At 44.4% G+C, this 21,382-nt stretch overlaps 1 long non-coding RNA gene across 2 annotated transcripts; it reads left to right on the top strand.

The window, feature by feature from the left end:
* Positions 1-2,226: 2,226 nt before the first annotated feature.
* LOC112606846 lies at positions 2,227-5,912 on the top strand. 2 transcript variants are annotated; one of them, XR_003115698.1, is made up of 2 exons: positions 2,227-2,808; positions 3,051-5,912. It is a non-coding gene; the product is annotated as an uncharacterized LOC112606846 (long non-coding RNA). The 2 variants fall into 2 exon arrangements; XR_003115699.1 differs by having other exon boundaries at positions 2,233-2,546.
* The last annotated feature ends 15,470 nt before the right edge of the window (positions 5,913-21,382 follow it).

The following is a 21,382-nucleotide window of genomic DNA, read 5'->3' as shown; positions in this document are numbered from 1 at the left end:
CCTTTGTGACAGGGAAGCCCATGCTTTACAGAATCCTATGCTTTGTATGTCAATAATTCTCCCTACTTAAGAAAGAAAATACATACATATATACATATATCAGAAGGGGTCTCACTGTATTGGCCAGCCTGGAGTGCAGTGGCACAATCCTAGCTCACTGTAGCCTCAAACTCCTAGGCTCAAGAGATCCTGCTGCCTCAGTCTCCCCAATAGCTGGGACTACAGGCAGTCATGTGCACCTGGCCTTTTTTTTTTTTTTTTTTTTTTTGGTCCAGACAGGGTCTTGCTGTGTTTCCCAGGCTGGTTTCAAACTCCTGGCCTCTAGGCAATCCTTCCACCTTGGCCTTCAAAAGCAATTGGATCCCACTCTTTTTTGAAAAATAAAATCTACCATAGTTTGTTTCTGGGATTTGGGAATGATGTGTGTGAATTAGAGAGATTTTGAGACCTGAGATAGAGAAAAGCAAGTTAAGACATCAACTGGGGCCCGGAAACAGCACTACAGTGGGGATGACCCACCTCTCAGGTGCCTGGAGAGAGAAAAGAAAGGCCTGGCTGACTCCACCGCCCAGTACTGTGAAGCAGCAGGGGAGTCACTCCATAGGTTTCATAAGCTGCCCAGCTTTCTAGAACATTCTGATAGACAATTCCCTCTTTCCACACGGTTCTTTCAGGCCAAATCACCCCACCCCAACCCACCCTGGGAGATATAGTCAGGAGGAGGCCGCACTGCCGGAATCTTCCCCGGGCAGAGAAACAGGGCTAAGCAGCCGCCAGGGAGCAAGCCTGGGCTTGCCACATCACCACCTTCTGTGCTGAAGGTCAGATGACACACAGTCACCAGTTTTCCGAGAAGCACAGGGAGGGGTGCATGTCGGGCCCAGCCCTGCCTGCTGATGCCATCTCACAGACGCAGGCGAAATGTCATCAGCTTCCTCCCGGTTGCCAAGGGAGCCTGTTTTTAGGGGGTTGTTTTGTATGGGGTGTGGGTGTTAACCAGGGAGAGGTTCCTGGCAAGGAGTTCCTGTCAGATCCCATTTTCCGTTCTGGTTACTTGGACCGGGGTTCTTTTTCTACCTCTACCTCAGGGGCCAGGGCTTCCTCATCACCCTGCACCCCCTAGCAAGGGAGGCGCCCGCTATACGGTCCAAAGTCCTCTCCAGACTTTCGGGTCCTGCCCGCTTTGGTGGAGGGCTCAAGAGTTCACCAGGTTTGCTTCCAGAAGAGCCAGGCTGGGGGTGCCTGCTTGCAAATGCCGCAGATAAATAAATAAATAACCTTTCTCCCCATCCCCACCCAAATGTAAAATGAGGCGACAGCCGGTCCGTTGGCTATGACAGATACTGCTTTCCGCACAAAATCTTGGTTTTACATTATTTTGCAACGGCCTTTTCCCACTTAATCCATCCTGAACACACTTCTTGAATGTTCTACCCCGTCAGGGATGCGCGTTCTCAGGAAACACGTCCCCTCGCCAGGCCCCTGGGAACAGTCACAACCACGACGCCTGTCCCCGAAGCGCCCGCGCAGCTCCACGGGATTCCATGTTGTCACCCACTGGATCCTGGACGCCATCAGCCCGCAGCAGGGTTTCCAGACCACAGAAACCGCCTGTTGGGGTGCGGGGCGTTACACGTCCCCTCGCAGCGCCCCGCTGGGCTGCTGGGCTTCTGGGCCGCCCCGCCCCCACCCCGCGCCCGGACGCTGACGTCACTGGCCGACCCAGACTCGGAGCCGCCGCCCGAGAGTCACGCGCGCCTCCTGGCGGGACGCTCCCTCTGCAGAGATCCCTCCGCCGCCGCCTGGAATTTTCCAGACGTCCTGCCGGCCCTTCTTTCGGGCCTCGTCGGGGCGTGGTGACCTGAGGCGACCCCTTAGGAGGGCGCCCCCGCCCGCCTCTTCCCGAGCCCCTCTCTCTGGGAAGCGCGCCCCGCCCGACCCCAACACCCAGGAAGAAAGTCTTCTTCGTCATGGCATCCGCCTTCCAAATGTCACCTTGAGCGCTGTCCGCGATCCCAAAAAGCACTGCTAAGGAGAAGCGGGGATAAACTGGGGTCCTTGCGTCGGGGGCGCCTGGGAGACCATGCACAGCCCGGGTCGTCTCCCCGGGCCGGGTCGGGGAGGGACTTTTTTTCCGGTGGCCGTGGAGGAATCGTCCCGTTGAACAGTGACCCCGGTGACGCGGCAGAGGGCTATAAAAGCAAAAGTTGTGGCCGGTCCAGCAGAAGTTAGCGATAGGGAGGGATGCGCACTTGGGTGTAGTTGTGGGGGAGGAAGTGACTAGTTCAGGGCCTCGGGACAGACAGGGAGAGATGATTGAGTTAGATGAGACTGGGGGTCCTGGGGGTACGAGAAGGAAGTTTGACGAGGAGACTAGGTCTGAAGAAACCACAGTGGGGCAGGCTGCGTGGTGGAAAATGCCCGCAGGAGCCCCCAGAGAGGACAGCCATGCTCCAGGCCAGGCTGTCCCTACTGCCTGCTGGAGGGGGAACTTGACCTCTGGGAGGGAGCCGCTCTTGCATGGCTGAGGGAGCCCCCGTGCGCTGGTCTGTGTGGAAGGAGGAAGGCAGGGAGAGGTAGAAGGGGTGGAGGAGCCACGAGGAATGAATGGGCCGCTGCGGCCCTGGAAACGATCAGGAAGGCAGGCAGTGGGTGCAGGGCTGCAGAAGGGCCGGGACAAGCTTCAACTTGTCCATGCCAGCAGCCCCTTTTTTTCCAGACCAAGGGCTGTGAACCCGCCTGGGGATGAGGCCTGGTCTTGTGGAGCTGAACTTAGCTCGGCGGGGCTGACCGCTCTGGCCCAGGGTGGTATGTAATTTTCGCTCGGCCTGGGACAGGGCCCAGGCCGGGCCCAGCCTGGTGGAGCGTCCAGGTCTGGGTGCGAAGCCAGGCCCCTGGGCGGAGGTGAGGGGTGGTCTGAGGCGTGATGTGGAGTTAAGGCGCCATCCTCACTGGTGACTGGTGCAGCACCTAGCATGTTTGACAGGCGGGGACTGCGAGGCACGCTGCTCGGGTGTTGGGACAACATTGACCAACGCTTTATTTTCCAGGTGGCAGTGCTCCTTTTGGACTTTTCTCTAGGTTTGGCGCTAAACTCTTCTGTGAGCTCACTCCACCCCTCCTCCTCCCTTTAACTTACCCATTCACTTAAAACATTACCTGCTCGTCTGGTAAGCCCGGGACAGTAGCCGAGTGGCTTTTGGAATCGGTATTGTTGGTAATGGTGGAGAAAGAGAGGCCTTCCCGCTGAGGCTGGGGTGGGGCGGATCGGTGTTGCTTGCCTGCAGAGAGGGTGGGGAGTGAATGTGCACCCCTGGGTGGGCCTGCAGCCATCCAGCTGAAAGTCACAAAAATGCCTCATAGACCGTGGTTTGTTACTATAGTGTTCCTCATGGCGAGCAGATGGAACCCGGGAGACATGGAGCCCCTGGCCAGTGTGAGTCCTAGCAGTGCAGGAGGGGAGACCATGGAGGAGAGAGCCCGCCTCAATTGATGCCTGCAGATTGAATTTCCAGAGGCTTAGGAGGAGGAAGTTCTCCAGTGTCGTGTTTCCAGGCCTTGCTGGGGAAGCCCTGTATTCAGGAGGCTACCATTTAAAGTTTTCAGATGAGCTTATGGGGGGCAATCTTAAAATATCCACAGCAGATGCATCCGGCTCGAGGGGCCATCAGCTTTGAATAAATGCTTGTTCCAGAGCCCATGAATGCCAGCAGGCACCCCTCCTTTCCTGGGGTAAAGGTTTTCAGATGCTGCGTCTTCTAAATTGAGCCTCCGGTCATACTAGTTCTGTGCTTGGAACCTTGCTTCAAGAAGATCCCTAAGCTATAGAACATTTTAACGTTGATGCCACAACGCAGATTGATGCCTTATAGATGGAGCTTGCAGATGGAGCCCCGTGACCTCTCATCTACCCCCCCTGTTTGCCTGCCTGCCTATGCGTTGCTCGGAGAAGTTCTTAGCCTGATGAAATAACTTGGGGTGTTGGAAAGCTGTTTAATTTTAAATGCCTTAGACGGGGGATGTATTAGAGGAAGCAGATTGTCAAGAGTGTCATTGTGTTATGCTAAACTCTTGGAGGGTACAAATTGGTCATTCTCAAATCTGTGTGTGAAAAATGGCAGGTCTAGTTTGGGCATTGTGATTGCATTGCAGATTACTAAGAGAAGGTAATGGGTATACCGGTAGTGCTCTTTTGTTCTTGCTTCGTTTTTTTTGCACCTGAACTTCGTTAGATTTCATAATGCTTTTTTGGCATTCTAATAAGAGGACCCTGAGGTGGGAGTTGTGGGAGACCGGGAGAAGGGGACAGCTTGGCACTGGTCCCGTGGGAGTTGCAGTGTGGGGGATGGGGGTGTGCAGCTTGGCACTGGTACTGGGAGGGATGAAGGTGAAGAAGGAGAGAGGGTTGGTTAGGTATATAGTGTGGGTGGTAGGAAATGCAGGTTGAAGGGAAATTCTCTGGGGCTTTAGGGAGTTTTGTGCGGTGGGTGAGCCAAGAAAATACGAATTAATAATAGTAAGTGTTGGTTAAGTTGTTGCTTGGAAGTGAAAAGTTGCGTAGAAAGCTTAGAACTGCAAAAAAAAGAAAAGAAAAAAACCCAAAACAATTGTTTTGCTTTGCTGCAAGGTGGGGAAGACTGAAAAAGTGTAACCGAAAACATGACACAGAGTCACCCGTTTTCCGAGAACCCACAGGGAGGGGTGTATGATGCCATCTCACAGGCAGGGCAGGTGTCTTTACCAGCTTCCTCCCGGTGACCAAGGCAGCCTGTTTTAGAGGATTGTTTTGTTTGGGGTGTGGGTGTTATCAAGTGAATTAATCATTAGAAAGATGGGTGTCAGACTTGTAGACACAGCAGATCGGCATCCTTCACTGTGCCTTAGCAACTTAGGTGGTCAGTCTGAAGCTGTGAAGGTGTGATTTTTCAGGAGCTGGAAGTCTTAGAAAAACCTTGTAAATGCCTACATTGTGGGCTTTTACATATTTAAGGGACCGCTTAAGACGAGATCAGATGGGCTCCTCTGGATTTGTAACTCATTTGTCACAGATACCTTGTGATTGAAAATCGTGAGTGAAGTGAAATTGCAGTGCATTTCAAGGGAATTTTGTATGTAAATCGTGCCTTAGAAACACTTCTGTTGTCTTTTCTGTGTTTGGTCGATATTAATAATGGCAAAATTTTTACCTACATAGTATTTTCAAATCGTAGTCTTTGTAACAAGAACCAAATAACCTTTTGTGGTCACTGTAAATTAATACTTGGTAGCAGACAGAATCCATGTACCTTTGCTAAGGTTAGAATGAATAATTTATTGTATTTTTAGTTAGAATGTTTGTGCTTTATAAATGATCCAAGGCTAGAGGGGAAACTATCACCTAAAATCCATGTGGAAAACAAGAGCTAAAAAGGAAAGGGGATGGGGATTGTGGGGAGGGAGTGGGTGAGGTGCCTTTACTACATGTGTGATCTGAAAAACCTGCTTGGTAATGAGCTGCGGTATTGAATTGGTAAAGTAATACCAATGGCCTTTTATCATTTCCTTCTTCCCTTTAAATTTCACTTAAAATTTTTAAAATCATGGTTATTTTTATCCTTGGGATCTTTCTGTCTGCTGGGTTCCGTTTTTTAAATGTTTAAAAATATGTTGACATGGTAGTTTAGTCCTTAACCAGTGACTTGGGGATGATGCAAACATCCTGTTGTTGGGATTTAGAGTGTATTACTCATGCATGTATGGGGAAATAGTCTCCGGTATGCTGTTGTGAAATTGAAACTGTAAAAGTAGATGGTTAAAAGTACTGGTGTGTTGCTCTGTATGGTAAGAACTAATTCTGTTACATCATGTACGTAATTACTAATCATTTTTCTTCCACTTTACAGCACAAATAAAGGTTTGAGTTCTAAACTCATGAGAATTGTTGTATTGCTATGTTACATTTCTCGACCCCTATCACATTTTCTTCATAAGGAAGTTGTGGATGTATCTTCATATGGTAGATTTAGGTCTAGATTTGCTAGCTCCAAGTAATTAAGGCCATGCACAGATAGAACTGCTATTATCCCAAGTGGTCTGCAGACTGCTGGGTGGGGAGGGTATCTCTTGGGAGTTGGTAATGATTTGTTTGAAATGTGATGAACCACTCAAGCCAGTGAAGGTGGGTGTGTGTAGGTGGGGAATACTTTGCCATAATATTTTAAAACATTACCTGGTTAGAGTTCTAAGTGGTACTTATTTTTGTTTGGTTAGGGGAAAGTCTGAATAAAAACAGAAATGGACACATAATATGTATATTCCATAGTCTTTGGGAGGCTGGAATGTGTCTGGGATTTGGGTCTAAGTATATGTGTAATTCTTATCTCACTAAACAATTTGGCTTTTTTCTTTTATTGAGTGACTAAAACGTCTGGGCTTCCCTGTGTGTGCGCTACACTAAGCAAGCAGAGGCTGTGCAAAGGTGTGAGCAGAAGCACATGGAATCTGGAGGGTACATCTTGGCTTGCAAACTGCCTCTGTGTCCTGGGTGGGACTGTTCTGTCCTTGCACTGCTGTTCGGTGTTACCTCTTGGGGTGTAAGGTTTATGCTTACAGGAGACAAACATTGGGCATAAAATGGAAGCCACTGCCAGCCTCTGTGCTGAGAAGGAAGGTGCTTGTTTCAAAGGGAGCAGCAAGGGAGGCTTGTTCTACTCATCTGGGCCTGTTGGCCTGAGAAGGGGAGATAAGGGCTGAACTGGGACTAGCCAGGCGGACCAACACAAATGGTGGGGGATCATGACCTGAAGGATTCTTTCCTTCTCATGAGCTGCGGGACTGGCTGCCGTCCTTACAACTGTGTCTTATTTGCCTGTGCCGTTGTATCTGGGTGACCCCTCCACGTGTACACTACTGACAAATGGGTTGAGTGCTGGAAAGAAGTCACTGAGCCACCCACCCAGTAAACCTGTCTGTGCTCATGGCACCGCCAGAATGGGGCACTGCTGTGTGCAGGGTTCAGGGCCCTCTTCCTGCTTGCCACTCCTTTCCCTGGATGCCCCAGAAACAATCCAGGCCTCCTTTCCTATCTTACCCCTTTGCTTTGCTTTTATCCTTTTATCCCAGCACCTCTATAACCACCCTGTCTTCTTTTCAGAACTCCTTGTTTCTCCTCTTGTTTTTTATGATTATTACAAAACTGTTGCTTCCATCCTGGAAGATAACTGCTATAGATGCCTCTGTGTAAATGGCCGGGCGCAGTGGCTCAAGCCTGTAATCCCAGCACTTTGGGAGGCTGAGACGGGCGGATCACAAGGTCAGGAGATCAAGACCATCCTGGCTAACACGGTGAAACCCCGTCTCTACTAAAAAATACAAAAAACTAGCTGGGCGAGGTGGCGGGCGCCTGTGGTCCCAGCTACTCGGGAGGCTGAGGCAGGAGAATGGCGTAAACCCGGGAGGCGGAGCTTGCAGTGAGCTGAGATCCGGCCGCTGCACTCCAGCCTGGGCGACAGAGCGAGACTGTCTCAAAAAAAAAAAAAAAAAAAAAAAAAAAAAATTGATTCACAGGGTATAAATGTTGGGGATTGGAAGTGGGGATGAAATGGCACTTGTTGACACAGGAGCAGAGAGGTGAGGCTGACTGCTGAAAACAGCTCGCCACCCTCCTTGCCTCCACTCCAGTCCAGGGGCTGGGGCCACATTCTTTGCAATTATCCTCAGATCAAGTGAGATCAACAGGAGGTGTTGATGGCAGTGCCAGCAATTATTGCTAATCAGTTTGCATCCTTATGCATAGATCTGAATTCAGACTTTCTGTGAATTCCAGAGGTGTGGGTAATATAATGGAATTCAGTGAGCGGGCATGGCTGATCTTGTGCAAATTGAAAGTTATGGGGCATAAGAATAGCAAAAGTTGAACTTGAACTTCTTTTAAAAAGGAAAGGACCCTGAGAGCCGGTATTGGTTGAGGCTCATCAGTATGCCCAGGTTGGCGACAATGAGAACTGCAGGAACGGCCTGTGTTACAAAAAGGAGATTGACTCAGCTGCCCTCGGTGCATCTTATTGAGTGTGACTCTTAAGGGATTCCAAGGACCCTTAATGCCAGGGCTAACTCTCCATGTATGGTGAGGCCTCTGGAGGAAGTGTTACCCTCTGGCTCTATGTGCTACTCGTTACGGTGCAGTGCTGGCATGAAATGAAGACATGCCCAAATAGGCTTTCAGATGTTTATGATGTGTTTTAAATGTTCATATTTAACAAACAAAAACATACTGATGCTGTTTGGAAATGGCAACAGGAAGATAGCAAAATGAACACTAACATTACGAAAAAATGAGCAGGTGTGTGTTCCAAGGCAGGTGACTGTGACCTTCCTCTGAGTGAGGACATCCCCTCCAGCATCTTCCAGCCTGCTGGTTAGGATGACCTGCCACCACCCTCCAGGACCCCCAGCCCTGCACTGCCTTTCCTCTCTTTTAAATAATTCTTCATTGAGTTCTAATATGCTAAAAAAAAAAAAAAGTTTACTGTAAAGTTTGCAAATAAGGAAATTTTTTTAAAAAGTCCTCAGTAATCTTACCATTAACAATCGTTATGGGCATATTTGCTTTTGGAGGATTTCTTTTGTATGCATGGGATAAGTACATTTTTATACAAAAATGGGATTATGCCATAAATTCTATTTTGTGACTAGTATATAGTGAACACCTTCTTTTAATGATGACAGGATGTTCCCTTGCATGGCTTTATCAATTTAAACAATCTTGATTCAGTGGACATACAGGGTATTTTCTAGGTTTTTTTTTCCTCTTAGTAAATAATACTTGGGATGACTTGTAGTTCAGACTTTTTCACGTCTGTTATCTCTTTGGGAATGCTAAATACATTTCGAGAAGGAAATGACTCTGTTAAACTCTTAAGACTTCAGGTTCATATTGCTGAACTGCCCACCAGGGAGGGATTTTTTTCAATTAGTGTTCTCACTAGTGAGGCAAACCTGATGCCTTCCCCTCTTCCTCAGAACGGGCTTTATCACATTGAAAACTTTGCTCCTCCAGTGGATCGAGTCTGCTTTCCCTGTGGGTGTGAGCATTGCTTTGTCTGCTGGCGATTGAACATCTCTACCATATGTTGATTGACCATTTGTGGTGTGTGTGCGTGTGTGTATGATTTTCGAATTCCTAGTTAGTCATTTTTCTATTGGTTGTTTTGTAAAAGCTATTTACATCTTAAGGATATTAATAATATTTTGTTATATTTGATGCAAATATTTTTTCCAGCTTATAGATTGCCTTTTAATTTTGTGTTTCAGATAGATAAAAGTTACATGATTTTCTGAGGATAGTTCATCACTGTGGTTTCTGAACTTGTTATGTATAGATCTTTTCCACCCCAAGAGTGTATACATCTTAATCCATACTTTCTTGTGGAACTTGTATGGTTTCGTTTTTTTACGTTTAAACCTTATTCCCTGTGGAGTGTGTTGTGGAGTCTGTGTGTGAGGAGGGGCATGGTGCTCTCAGAGCCCACCTCCTGTGACCAGAGAGCCCTGTCCTGTGAGGGTTGTTGTCACAGTGGGAGGGTTCACTGCAGAAGACCTCCAGGGCAGGCTGGTGTTTCCTGAATGGGCCTCTGGTTGTTGCTCATCCCTGACTCCGTTTCCCCATCTGAGTAGATTTGGACCTAATAGGGCACTGGAACTGGTTCGAATCCTGACTGGACTACTTGGCAACTTTATGTCTGGGAGCAAGTTACTTAACCTCCCCGAGCCTGTGTCTGTGAAATGCGAGTAAATGAATGTAGATGTTTGGCAGCAGCTACTCCTTGTTGAGCTCTCACAGTGAACTCTCCTGCCTCTGCCCTCCTTCCCCGCCTCCTCTGGTGCCTAGCGTCAGGTCTAGCCCCTTCCTCCTGGGTCCCAGTCCCTGTTCTGTGGCTGGCTGTCCGCCCGCCTGGCGCTGGACTTTTCATGCAACGGGAATCGGTGTACATGTTCTGGTCTGATCTGTTTCTACACTTAGTTTTGTTTCCACTAATATTTCCCTGTACCGGCAGAGTTCACAAACACATTTGAAGAGGCTTTTTCTCAGGATTCTTAACCTTCCCAAAGGAAGTCCCATGGATGGGTTTCTAGAAGTCTATAAATGCTCCGAAATTGTGTGTATTTTTCTGTGGAAAGCATAACTTTCATCTGCTTGTTCATCCTCAAAAAAGATCATGAATGAATGATTGCATGATTTTATGCCATTGTGCTTATACTAAAGGATATTTAGCCAATCTCTTGAGTTGTTAAACTGTTTTGACTATTTTAAATCGTGCAGCTGTGAGCATCTCTGTAAATTTAGTGTACATATGTATCCCCAGAGTGGCATTGCCTGGGCAGTGAGAACTTACACTTTTATAACTCTTCACAGACTCAAATGACTCCAGAAAGCTACACTTCCTCTTGTGAGTGTATTATATCCATTTCCCTACATAGCTGCTAACATCACGTTTTTGCAATTTTGTTTATTTGTTGCTACTCGTAAAAATTTTTACTGTGAAATACATATAATGGAAGTTTACCGTCTGAATCATTTTTAAGTATACTTTCAGTAGTATTAAGTATGTTTCCATTGTTGTACAACCAATCTCCAGAACTTTTTCATCTTGCAAAACTGAAACTCTGTACCCATTAAATAACATTAAACATTCCATTCCCTCCAGCCCTGGCAACCACCATTCTTTCTACTTTCTGTGAGTTTGACTACTCCAGGCACTTCATATGAGTTAAATCATGAAGTATTTGTCTGTTTGTGACTGACTTATTTTGCTGAACACAGTGTCCTCAAGATGCATCTATGTTGCAGCATGTGTCAGAATTTCCTTCCTTTTTAAAAGCCGAATAATATTGTATTTTATATCATATTTTGTTTATCCATTCATCCATTAGTGGACACTTGGGTTGCTTTTGGCTATTGTAAATAATGGTGCTATGTACAAATACCTATATTATTGCATTTACAAGTATAATGCTGTAATGTACACACATCTTTTTGAGATCCTACCTTCAGTTCTTTTGGGTATATAGCCAGAAGTGGTATTACTAAATCTTACGGTATTTCTATTTTTAATTTCTTGAGGAACCACTGTATGTTTTTCATAGCAACTGCACCGTTTTACATTCTCACCAAGAGTGCACAAGGGTTCTGAGTTTCCCACATCCTCCCCAACGGTTGTTATTTTCTGCTTTTTTAGATTGCTGCCATCCTAGTGGGTGTGAGGTGACATTTCATTGTGGTTTTGATTTGCATTTCCCTAATGATGAGTGATGCTGAGCATCTTTTCATATGCTTGCTGGTCATTTGTATGTTGTCTTTGGAAAAATGTCCCTTCAAGTCCTTTGACTATTTTAAAAATTGGGTTATTAGGGTTATTGTTGACTTGTGGGAGTTTCTATATTCTGGATATTAACCCTCTATCAGATATATGATTTGCAAATACGTTCTCTTATTCCATAAGGTTACTTTTTAACTTTGTTGATTGTGTTCTTTGATGTACAGAAGTTTTGAGTTTTGAAATAGTCTAATTTATCTGTTTTTATTTTTGTTGTCTGTGCTTTTGGTGTCATGTCCAAGAAATCCATGCCAAATCCAACGTTATAAGGTATTTTTTAAGGTATTTTAGTTGTCTTAGTCAATATTTCTGTACTCACCTTTCTTTATCCCCTCATCAGTTGATGGGATGTAGCTTGGTTCCATATCTTTGCAATTCTGAATTGTGCTGTGATCAGGTGTCTTTTTGGTATGATTTATTCTCCTTTGGGTAGATACCCAGTAGTGGGATTGCTGGATCGAATGGTTTTTATAGTTTTCTATTTTACCACAGTTTCTATCTGCATTTTTCCTCCTTGACCACTAACCATGTGAAATTTTCATATTGACCTCTATAATGATCATGAACTCTTAGTATCATTGGGAAGGCCACATTTGCCACTTATGATTGTAAACCTTATCCTCCATTGTTCCTGTTATTGTTGGTGCAAAAAGTATCTATTGTACCAGGACTTTAAAAATCAGTCTGATAAGTCTTTGGTAAGTCTAATAATAACTGATAAGTCCATTGAATTTGCTTCTGATTATTTTTTCTTTAGTAGCTAAACATGTATGTATTCCTATGGTTACAATGAACACTCCTCTCCATTTAAATTAATTATTTACACTGATGAAGTTGAAATAGCAAAATTTTAATGACTAAATACTGTCTTTGTTTTTTTTGTTCCAGGCCTGTCAATATTAACTTCTTATAATTTTCTTTTTTCTCTTCATGTGTGTGCGCACCCGCGTGTGTGTATATATATATATTTTTAAATTTCAGTGGCTTTTGGGGTATAAATGGCTTTTGGTCATATAGATGAATTCTACAGTAGTGAAGTCTGAGATTTTACTGCACCAGTCACCTGAGTAGTGTACATTGTACCCAATATGTGGTTTTTATCCGTCCCCCCCTTACCCTCCCCACTTTGAGTCTCTAGTGTCCGTTGTCACTCTGTGTACCTTTTTGTACCCATAAGTTAGCTCTCGCTCATAAGTGAGAACACACAGTGTTTGGTTTTCTATTCCTGAGTTGCTCCACTTAGAATAATATCCTCCAACTCCATCCAAATTGCTGCAAAAAACCATTATTTTGTTCTTTTTTATTGCTAAGTCATATTCCATGGCATAGTGATACCACATTTTATGTATCCACTCACTGGTTGGTGGGTTGGGTCCATATCTTTGCAATTGTGAATTGTGCTGCCATCAAGTGTCTTTCTGGTATAATGACTTCTTTTCCTTTGGGTAGATACCCAGGAGTGGGATTGCTGGATCAAATGGTTCTTAACATTTTTTGTCTGTATCTATTTCTGGAAATTTTAGGCTCCAGTTTTTGTTGTTGTTTTCAATAAAATGCAGTGGAATTTAAATGATCATTATGCTTTTCATTATGCTTTAAAATCTAGTAAATGGAGGCTAGAACACTCTTCTAAGGCAAGAATGTTCTCTCTGTGTTGGAACTCAAATACACAGAATTGGGTAAATCTTAGTCTTTGATTCAGGACATAACATGGCTCTCTTTTATTTGCTTTCCTTAATTGTTTTTTAATAATGTAGTAAGCATTTCTGAATCTCCTATCCAATACAAAACTAGGACAATACAGACAGTAACCCCTTCCACTTATGTGGTCCCAGACTACCCGCCTTCCCCTGCCGCCCCCTGCCGCCCCCTGCCACCCACTAGGCCGAGGTAATAATCATCCTGAATCGTGGGTTCATCTCTCACTTGCTTTGTTTTTATATAACTTTGCAAAAGAATCTGATCTAAATGTGTTTTTCAAAGTATATATTTATATTTTAGTTATTTTTATAGAAAAGTTGTTATTTTGCATGTAATCTTATGGAACATTCTCATTTAATATGATGGTAAGGTTCAGCCCCTGCCCGGGGGTAGATCATTTATTTTGTTTACTGGATAGAGCTCATCATGTGACTATACCTCAGTTAGTTCATCAGTTCTCCCATCCATGGCGACTAGGTTGCTTCTCAACGACACTGTTTCTTAGTGTCCTTTTAGAAGTCATATGTGGGTGTTTTCTTGTTATACAGAGTTGAAAGGTGACTGACAAGGTTGACACTACAATCCCCCACCCTCCAGAGGTAACCAGTGTTACCAGTTTGCTGTGTTTCCTGCTATACCTCTTCTTATTCACTTCCATTTGTATCTGAAAAAGATGTTGCATTGTTTCTTTTCTATAGAAGTGGTAAAATACTATTGTATTTTATTGATACTATAGAAGTGGTAAAATAGTATTGTATATTATGGATTACTTTTTCATTTAACAGTAGGGAGATGCCTGGGAGTACACAGAGAACTGCCCTCATTGTTTTCAACTGCTGCATGGTATGTCTATGAGTTTAGCCCTTCTGCTATTAATGGAAATTTACAGTATTCTAATCTTTTGATATTACAAACAATACTGTGCGATCATTGTCATACACAACCCCTTGTGTACAATGCATGAGCATTTCTCAGGGTAGGTACCAAGAAGCAACATTCCTGGGTCGTAGGACGTGAGTCCGACGTTTTCCTCCATTCTGCCCTGTTGCCCCCCAGAGTGGGTGTCCAGCTTTGCATACCTAAGTATGAGAGTATCTGTTGTTCATATCCTCTACGACACTCTATATATGAAACTTAAATTTCTGCTGGTTGCCTTCTTTGGTCTATCATGTATGCAGTGACCTACTAAGACTTTAATTGGTACAATAGATTCTTGTCATCTGTGTGTGAATTTAGCATTCATGGGCTTAATGCTGATAAGACTCCCAGGGTCCAAGACATATAATCATGTATAATTTTGTCAAGGTATAATTTTTTAAATTGCTCTTGTCATGTATCTGCTGGGGATCCCCAACCTAGTGCTCTGCACCCAGGTCACACTGTGGCTTTGTCCTCTGCTTATGCCTGCATTGCAGCAACTGTCCTGAAGAGACCAAAATTATGCAGATTTAGGTAAGTCCATGGCTAATGTTATTATATTATGTGCTATCGTAATGGATGGGGCTGTGGAGTGTATGAATTTATAAATCACTAGTCTTGTAATTAAATTCAAACACTACAGAAAAAGGCCGTGTAGAAAATAGAAGTTCCTCTGTAATCCCCAACCCCTCAGATAACTACTAATGACAACTTCATTTATATTCCTTCAGACATTTTCTGGCTGTGGATGTACTAAAATTTATCCTATTATTCTCTGCCCTAAAATGGAATCATACAATGTGTACCATTATTTTTATGACTCTATAACATGTAATATTGTGCGTGTTGGTGTGGTTATTTTAACCATTTTTCTAGTGATGGCTTTGAGGTTATTTACAGAGTTTTCTAGCCATCGCAAAGAGTGCTGCAGGGATCTCTTTTGCATTCCTCTGGCTGCTGAGCTGAGGCACCCAGAGGCAGTATCCAGAGGAGGCAGCATCTGTAGGCGTCTTCACCTGCTCTGGCTCTTGGCACATCTGGTTGGTGACACTGTTTTGTGAGATGGGTTGAAAGTGTCTGCTGCCAAAATAGAATAATGCTGGTCCTCTCCTCATGTGCCGTGGAATTTGGGTAAAACTGCTTAGTGGCTACAACTGCCTGTCTATACCAGAATGGGGTATAACATGGCGCCTAGCTTAGCACAACACAATAGTGGATCCTGCAGGTCCCAGAGTGTAATTCCTGGCATTCTTTCCCCTAAGCAGATTAAATAAACAAAAAACAAACTATTCTAGGAAAGCAGCTGTGACATTTGTAAAAAGTGGTATTTAATAATCTCTTATTCACTTGTCTCTTTAGTTTGTTGAAATCTTACGTGGCATCCTGGTCTGGGAAGGAGTGCTGTCTGCACCTACCCTCCTCTGGGCACAGCGTGGCAGCTTCAGGGCCTAAGTACACACTCTCTGTCCTGTAAGGGGCTGCCACATGACAGGAGCTCAGGTGTGAGCCCGGCTCTGGCTCTTACCTCATAGGGGCACTCATAGGGGCACAGGGAGCTGAACATTGTACACAGCCAGGCACCACCCGGCTTGGCATCTGCCCCGGTGGACTTACTACCTCTAGAAGGCAATACCTGAGTTCCTCTGGCCTCAGCTCCTAGAGTGACTGGTGTGCTGTCCCTCTTTTCTGTCAAGGTGACAACTGTGTGACCCACCATCTGTGTGTCAAAGCAAGGCCCTGCTCCTGTGCTGACCCCAAAGGCAAGTGCTTTGCTGGTTTCCTTCCAGTTAATTTCACCTATGAATAGATGTGTGAAAACTGTTCAAAGCAATACCTGCACATGTTCGAACTTCAAACCCTGTGGGTGATTCAATGGCATCTTTCTCTAACCCCCAGCCTCCCTTCCCACAGAGGCCATTGTCGTGGCCAGTTGCTGCAGTTTCTTTCCAGAGAACGTGTGTATGTATAAAGCTGTACAGGCGTGGGTACACCACGTAGCCCGTCTTGCACTTTGGACTGTTGAGTTACTAGTACATCTAGGTGAGCACTGCATGTCTATGTTCATGTCTGCCTTGGTCTTTTCATCATCTGTGTGGTAGCTGTGTTTGAATTACCCATTCCCTTTTTGGGGAACCATTAAGTTGTTTTCAGCAATTTTTACTGTGGATAAGGCTGTACCGCATATCTGTGTACATGTGTGTTTATGTACATGGGCAAGTACCTCTGCGAGGGAAAGTTTCCTCAGGAGGAATTCCGGGCACAGCATATGTGAATTTCCGAATATGGTGGATGCCCCCAGCTTCCACTGCAGGGAGGTGGGTCCCATGGACATTTCCCCACACCTTCACCCAGGCTGTGCTCTTAAACTTGGTTATTTGTCAATGTGAGAAGTGGAAAATAGTATTTAATTGTAGTTTTGATTTGCATTTCTATTGGGTTGTATACTTACTGATTAATAAGAGCTCTTTACATATTAAGGAAATTAACCCTTTCAAATACATTCCTGTTTCTCACTGATCTTTAAGTTTTGTTGTAATATTTTGCTCTTCAGTTTTTTTTATATATACATACTAATTTTCTTTTATGGTTTCTGGATTTTATGAGTAGTTCGAAAAGGTTTATCCGGCTGAAGATTTTTTTGTTGTTGTTAAACCCCATGTTTTCTCCTAACTCTCTTTTTATTTTTATTTTGGAGGGTTCTATCTGGACTTAATTAATTTTAGTGTAACAGGTGACAGGGTTAGTTAGCCTGTTGTCCTTACACCATTTTCTGGCTAATACAGCTATTAGCTATTGATCTGTCTATTCACATGCCAGTTGCTAATGGTTTTACATAGTGTAGTCTGTACTTTAAAATAGCGAAAGGGAAGCCCTACCTCATTATTCTACTTTTCCAGAATTCTCTAGGCTATTCCAGGCTGCATGTTTACCTTAACCATCCCTGTGATGTCTTCATGCCGTTGTCTTCTTATATAAGAATAAGGTGCATCTTTCCATCCACTCACATCTGTTTAATTTGATTTTGCATTTCACAGAAAGCTGGCCTTGTTCTGTCTACCTCCACTCTAGTTGTTCCCACTGCCCCTGGCCGAACCCTCCCCATCTCACTGACTACCCCCATCACAGAGTACTTTTATTTACATTTTGCTCTGCCTAATGGTTATTTGTTACCGTCACGCTGACAGTGTCCAGTTCAGTGGTCTTTGCAGTTGAAATGCTTCTATACACACTGTCTTGTTAAAAATGCCAGTAAGTTCATACAAACCCAGCTTGCAGCCAAGGTCACATTCAGAGAGAGTTGTGCTGGGGTGGGTTCCTTTCCAAGCCTCTGCTACTGTGTGGCTAGCTCTTCTCACTGGGAAGTTCTGTGTACCTGGAATGTCGGAGTGGAGTCCTGTTCTAGTGTCCAGCACCTGACCCCTGTGCCCAACCCCTGAACAGCCTATTCCTGGTGTCCATAGCCCGCTGGAGCTTTTTACAAAATATATCGCATGCTTTTCTGCCTTACGAGGGCTTATATAGACCAGAACTTGCCATTTCTTCAGAGTCTCAAGGCCACCGTCATGAACACATTGTCCTTCCTGTCTGGTGCACGGGGGTTTTTTCTAGGCTGCTGAGCGGGGGCCCCTTTGTCTCCTCCCTAACTGACCGTCTTCCGCAGCACTGCCATTCAGCATAGGGATCTGCCGTGGTTTCCCCAGGGTCAGTCCACTCCTCTTTCACTAGGCTCCTTGTTCTACAATAGAGCTGCAAGCTAGGTGCCTGCAGCAAGATGCCAAAGTCTTTACTTCCACTACTTTCCTATTTCACAAATAAGGCAGAGGCCACCTGCCTCCACTCCAGAAAGATGTGTATGGGCTTCAATTTTTTTTTTTTTAAATGAAACACTATTCTGTTTTCTGATGAGGATTTTTTTCTGACTTTATTGAAATAGGGTGGGGTGAGTTTCTCTGTTTCCTGAGACACTGTTGTGCATATATCTGACCATTTCCTTATGGCAGTTTCTTAACAGTGAAAGAAACCGGCCCAGAGGCTGTGAGCAGTTTGACTTCTGTTGCCGAGCGCCCTCCTCCCAGGCAGGCAGAGCCCATGCGCCCAGCAGGTGACCAGTGGGGGGTCCCCATAGTCTGGCCCCTCACCGTCTTTGTTTTTATCTTTGCTGATTTGAAGGCAAGAAATGGTATCTCAGTATTTTAATTTGCACTTTTGGATTCTGTGAGGTTGAATGGATATTTTTTGTCTGTTAGAGCTGATCTGTGCATCTACTTTGGGCTTCACCTATGTTTTCATTGCTTTGTGAAAACTGTGTTGAGGACATTTACCCTTACCTATTACAAAACATCGTTCACATTTGTAGTTTGCCTTTTAAGTGTTGGATCTTGCCAATGGTTTTAAATTTTGTAACCAAGTCTATCCATTTTTATTATTATGGTTTCATACTTTGGTGTTATATCGTATTTTCTTCTGGTTTCTTTATGGTTTTGTTTTTGACATTAAACTCTAATCCGTCTACTTGGCTTATAGCACAAGATGTAGGAATCTAATTTACTTATTTCAAATGGCAACCTGATTTTCCCAACACCATATACTGAATCATTCTACTTTCTCTACTGATTTGAATGCCACTTGATAACCATGGACTAAATAATTTAATAGGCCAGGCGCGGTGGCTCGCACCTGTAATCCCAGCACTTTGGGAAGCCAAGGTGGGTGGATCACTTAAGGTCAGGATTTTGAGACCAGTCTGGCCACCATGGTGAAATCCCGTCTCTACTAAAAATACAAAAATTAGCCAGGCGTGGTGGTGGGTGCCTGTAATCCCAGCTACTCAGGAGACTGAGACAGGAGAATCACTTGAACTGGGAGGTGGAGGCTGCAGTGAGCCAAGATTGCCCCATTGCACTCCAACTTGGGTGATAAGAGCAAAACTCCATCTCAAAAAAATAAAAATACAAACACAAAAATTAGCCGGGCATGGTGGTGTGCGCCTGTAATCCCAGCTCCTCGGGAGGCTGAGGCAGGAGAATCACTTGAACCCAGGAGGCAGAGGTTGCAGTGAGCCAAGATCCTGCCACTGCATTCCAGCCTGGGAGACAGGGTGAGACTCTATCTCAAAAAATAAATAAATAAATAGGGGCTGGGCGTGGTGGCTCACACCTATAATCCCAGCACTTTGCGGGCCAAGGCGGGCGGATCACGAGGTCAGGAAATGGAGACCATCCTGGCTAAAATGGTGAAACCCCGTCTCTGCTAAAAATACAAAAAATTAGCCGGGCATGGTGGCGGAAGCCTGTATTCCCAGCTACTCGGGAGGCTGAGGCAGGAGAATGGCGTGAACCCGCGAGGCAGAGCTTGGAGTGAGCCGAGATCGCACCACTGCACTCCAGCCTGGGAGACAGAGCGAGACTCCATCTCAAATAATTAAATATAAATAATTTAATAGACATCTGTTTTTGGACTTTTAGTCTGTTCTGTCAGATCTGTCTTTCCTTGTGCCAACCCAATGTTTTCATTATTTTAGCTTTCTACTGACTGAGTTTGATATATGGTAATAGAGGTGCATGTCATTCTTTTTAGTAGTGTTTGAATTTGTATTGGAATTTCATTACATTTATAACCATATTATAATACTGTGACTTCCCACTGAGGAACTGAACTCCCTGTTCATTTAGGATATGATGATTTTCATGTTTTCTTGGGAGTATCGAACTTCTCTTTATATAGGTTATGCACATTTATGAAGTTTGTCCTTTGAAATTTAACAGTCTATACTGCAGTTGGATATATTTTTCTATTTAAATTTCTGATGATGGTAGTATATGGTAAGACTTTTAAATAACTATGCTTTGTTTCATAAATAGATACGCTGAACTTCACTATTAGGGTCAATTGGGAGGCAATATAGTGTCTTGGCTTTCAAGTCAGAGAGCCGGGATCTGATCCTGGACCCACTACTTATTTACTTATTTGCTTTCTGCCTCAGTTTCCCCATCTGTAAGAAGTAGGATGAGGGTTAATGAAATAATGCAAGCATTATGCTAGTCACTCTTGACAGGGAGTGAGCCGTGGTCTCTTGGGTATACCAAGTGAAAAACAGTCACCTTTGATGATTACCTTATTCACAGACCTTACTCCATTTTCTATGCTTCTCTCTTCCTGTCTTGTTCCCATTGGCTGCAATAACTATCAAGCCATGAGCACGGTGGTCTGGTTCCTTCCTGACGCACTATAGAAGTGGGATCCATCAGCAAACCGAGGAAGAGGGCCATGCTGGACCCTGGGCACTGGACATAAGCCCCCGGCAGCCTTTTTCATGTCGCCCAGAGGGGTAATTGTCCTGCTGGTGGTCTGTAAGATGAGTTAGGGTGACTTGCTAATAGACATTGTAAATCTTAATATGTATGTATGTATTTTGTTATTACCGGTTTTCCATTTATGATGGTAATATTGTTTCTTCTAAGAATATTTTTCCTTCTAAATATTGAGATAAAATTCATGCTTTTGAAATGTACTATTCAGCGGCTTTTAGTATATTTGCTATGTTGTGCAGCCATCGACACTATCCATGTCCAGAACTTTTTCATCATCCGAAACAGAAGCTCTGTATTCATAAAAAAAAAAAACAACTTCCTACTTGTGTCTTCCCCTGGTCTTTGGTAACCTTTGTCATACTGGTAAACTTTGTTGTGCTCTCTGTCTGTGTGAATTTGCCTCTTCTAGGGACCTCATGTAAGTGTAATCATAAAATATTTGTCTTTTTGGGTCTGCCTTGTTTTCTTGTTTTCAAACATGGGTCTGGCATGTTTTCAGAGTTCATTCATGTTGTAGCATAGAACAGTACTGCATTCCTTTTTCTGACTGAATAATATTCTACTGTATGGATAGACCCCATTTTGTTTATTCACACATCATTTGGACATTTGGATTATTTCTGGTTTTGGGCTATTATGAACAATGGTGCTATGAACAGTTGTGTACAAGTTTTTGTGCGAACATGTGTTTTCTTTTTTTTTTTTTTTTTTTTTTTTTTTTTTTTTTTTTTTTTTTTTTTGAGACGGAGTCTCACTGTGTCTCCCAGGCTGGAGTGCAGTGGCGTGATCTCGGCTCACTGCAAGCTCCGCCTCCCGGGTTCACGCCATTCTCCCGCCTCAGCCTCCCAAGTAGCTGGGACTACAGGCGCCCGCCACCGTGCCCGGCTAATTTTTTGTATTTTTAGTAGAGACGGGGTTTCACCATGTTAGCCAGGATAGTCTCGATCTCCTGACCTCGTGATCCACCCGCCTCGGCCTCCCAAAGTGCTGGGATTACAGGCTTGAGCCACCGCGCCCGGCTATAAATCATTATCTTTACCATCTTAGAAAAAGGGAAGTGGCAGGATAATAGGATCATCGTAGGGAGAAGGTCAGCAG

This window comes from Theropithecus gelada, chromosome 14 (genome assembly GCF_003255815.1).
Source record: "Theropithecus gelada isolate Dixy chromosome 14, Tgel_1.0, whole genome shotgun sequence".
In the NCBI taxonomy this organism is placed as follows: Eukaryota; Metazoa; Chordata; class Mammalia; order Primates; family Cercopithecidae; genus Theropithecus; species Theropithecus gelada.
Note: the sequence above shows the minus strand (reverse complement) of the source record. Positions and strands in the feature narration are given on the sequence as shown.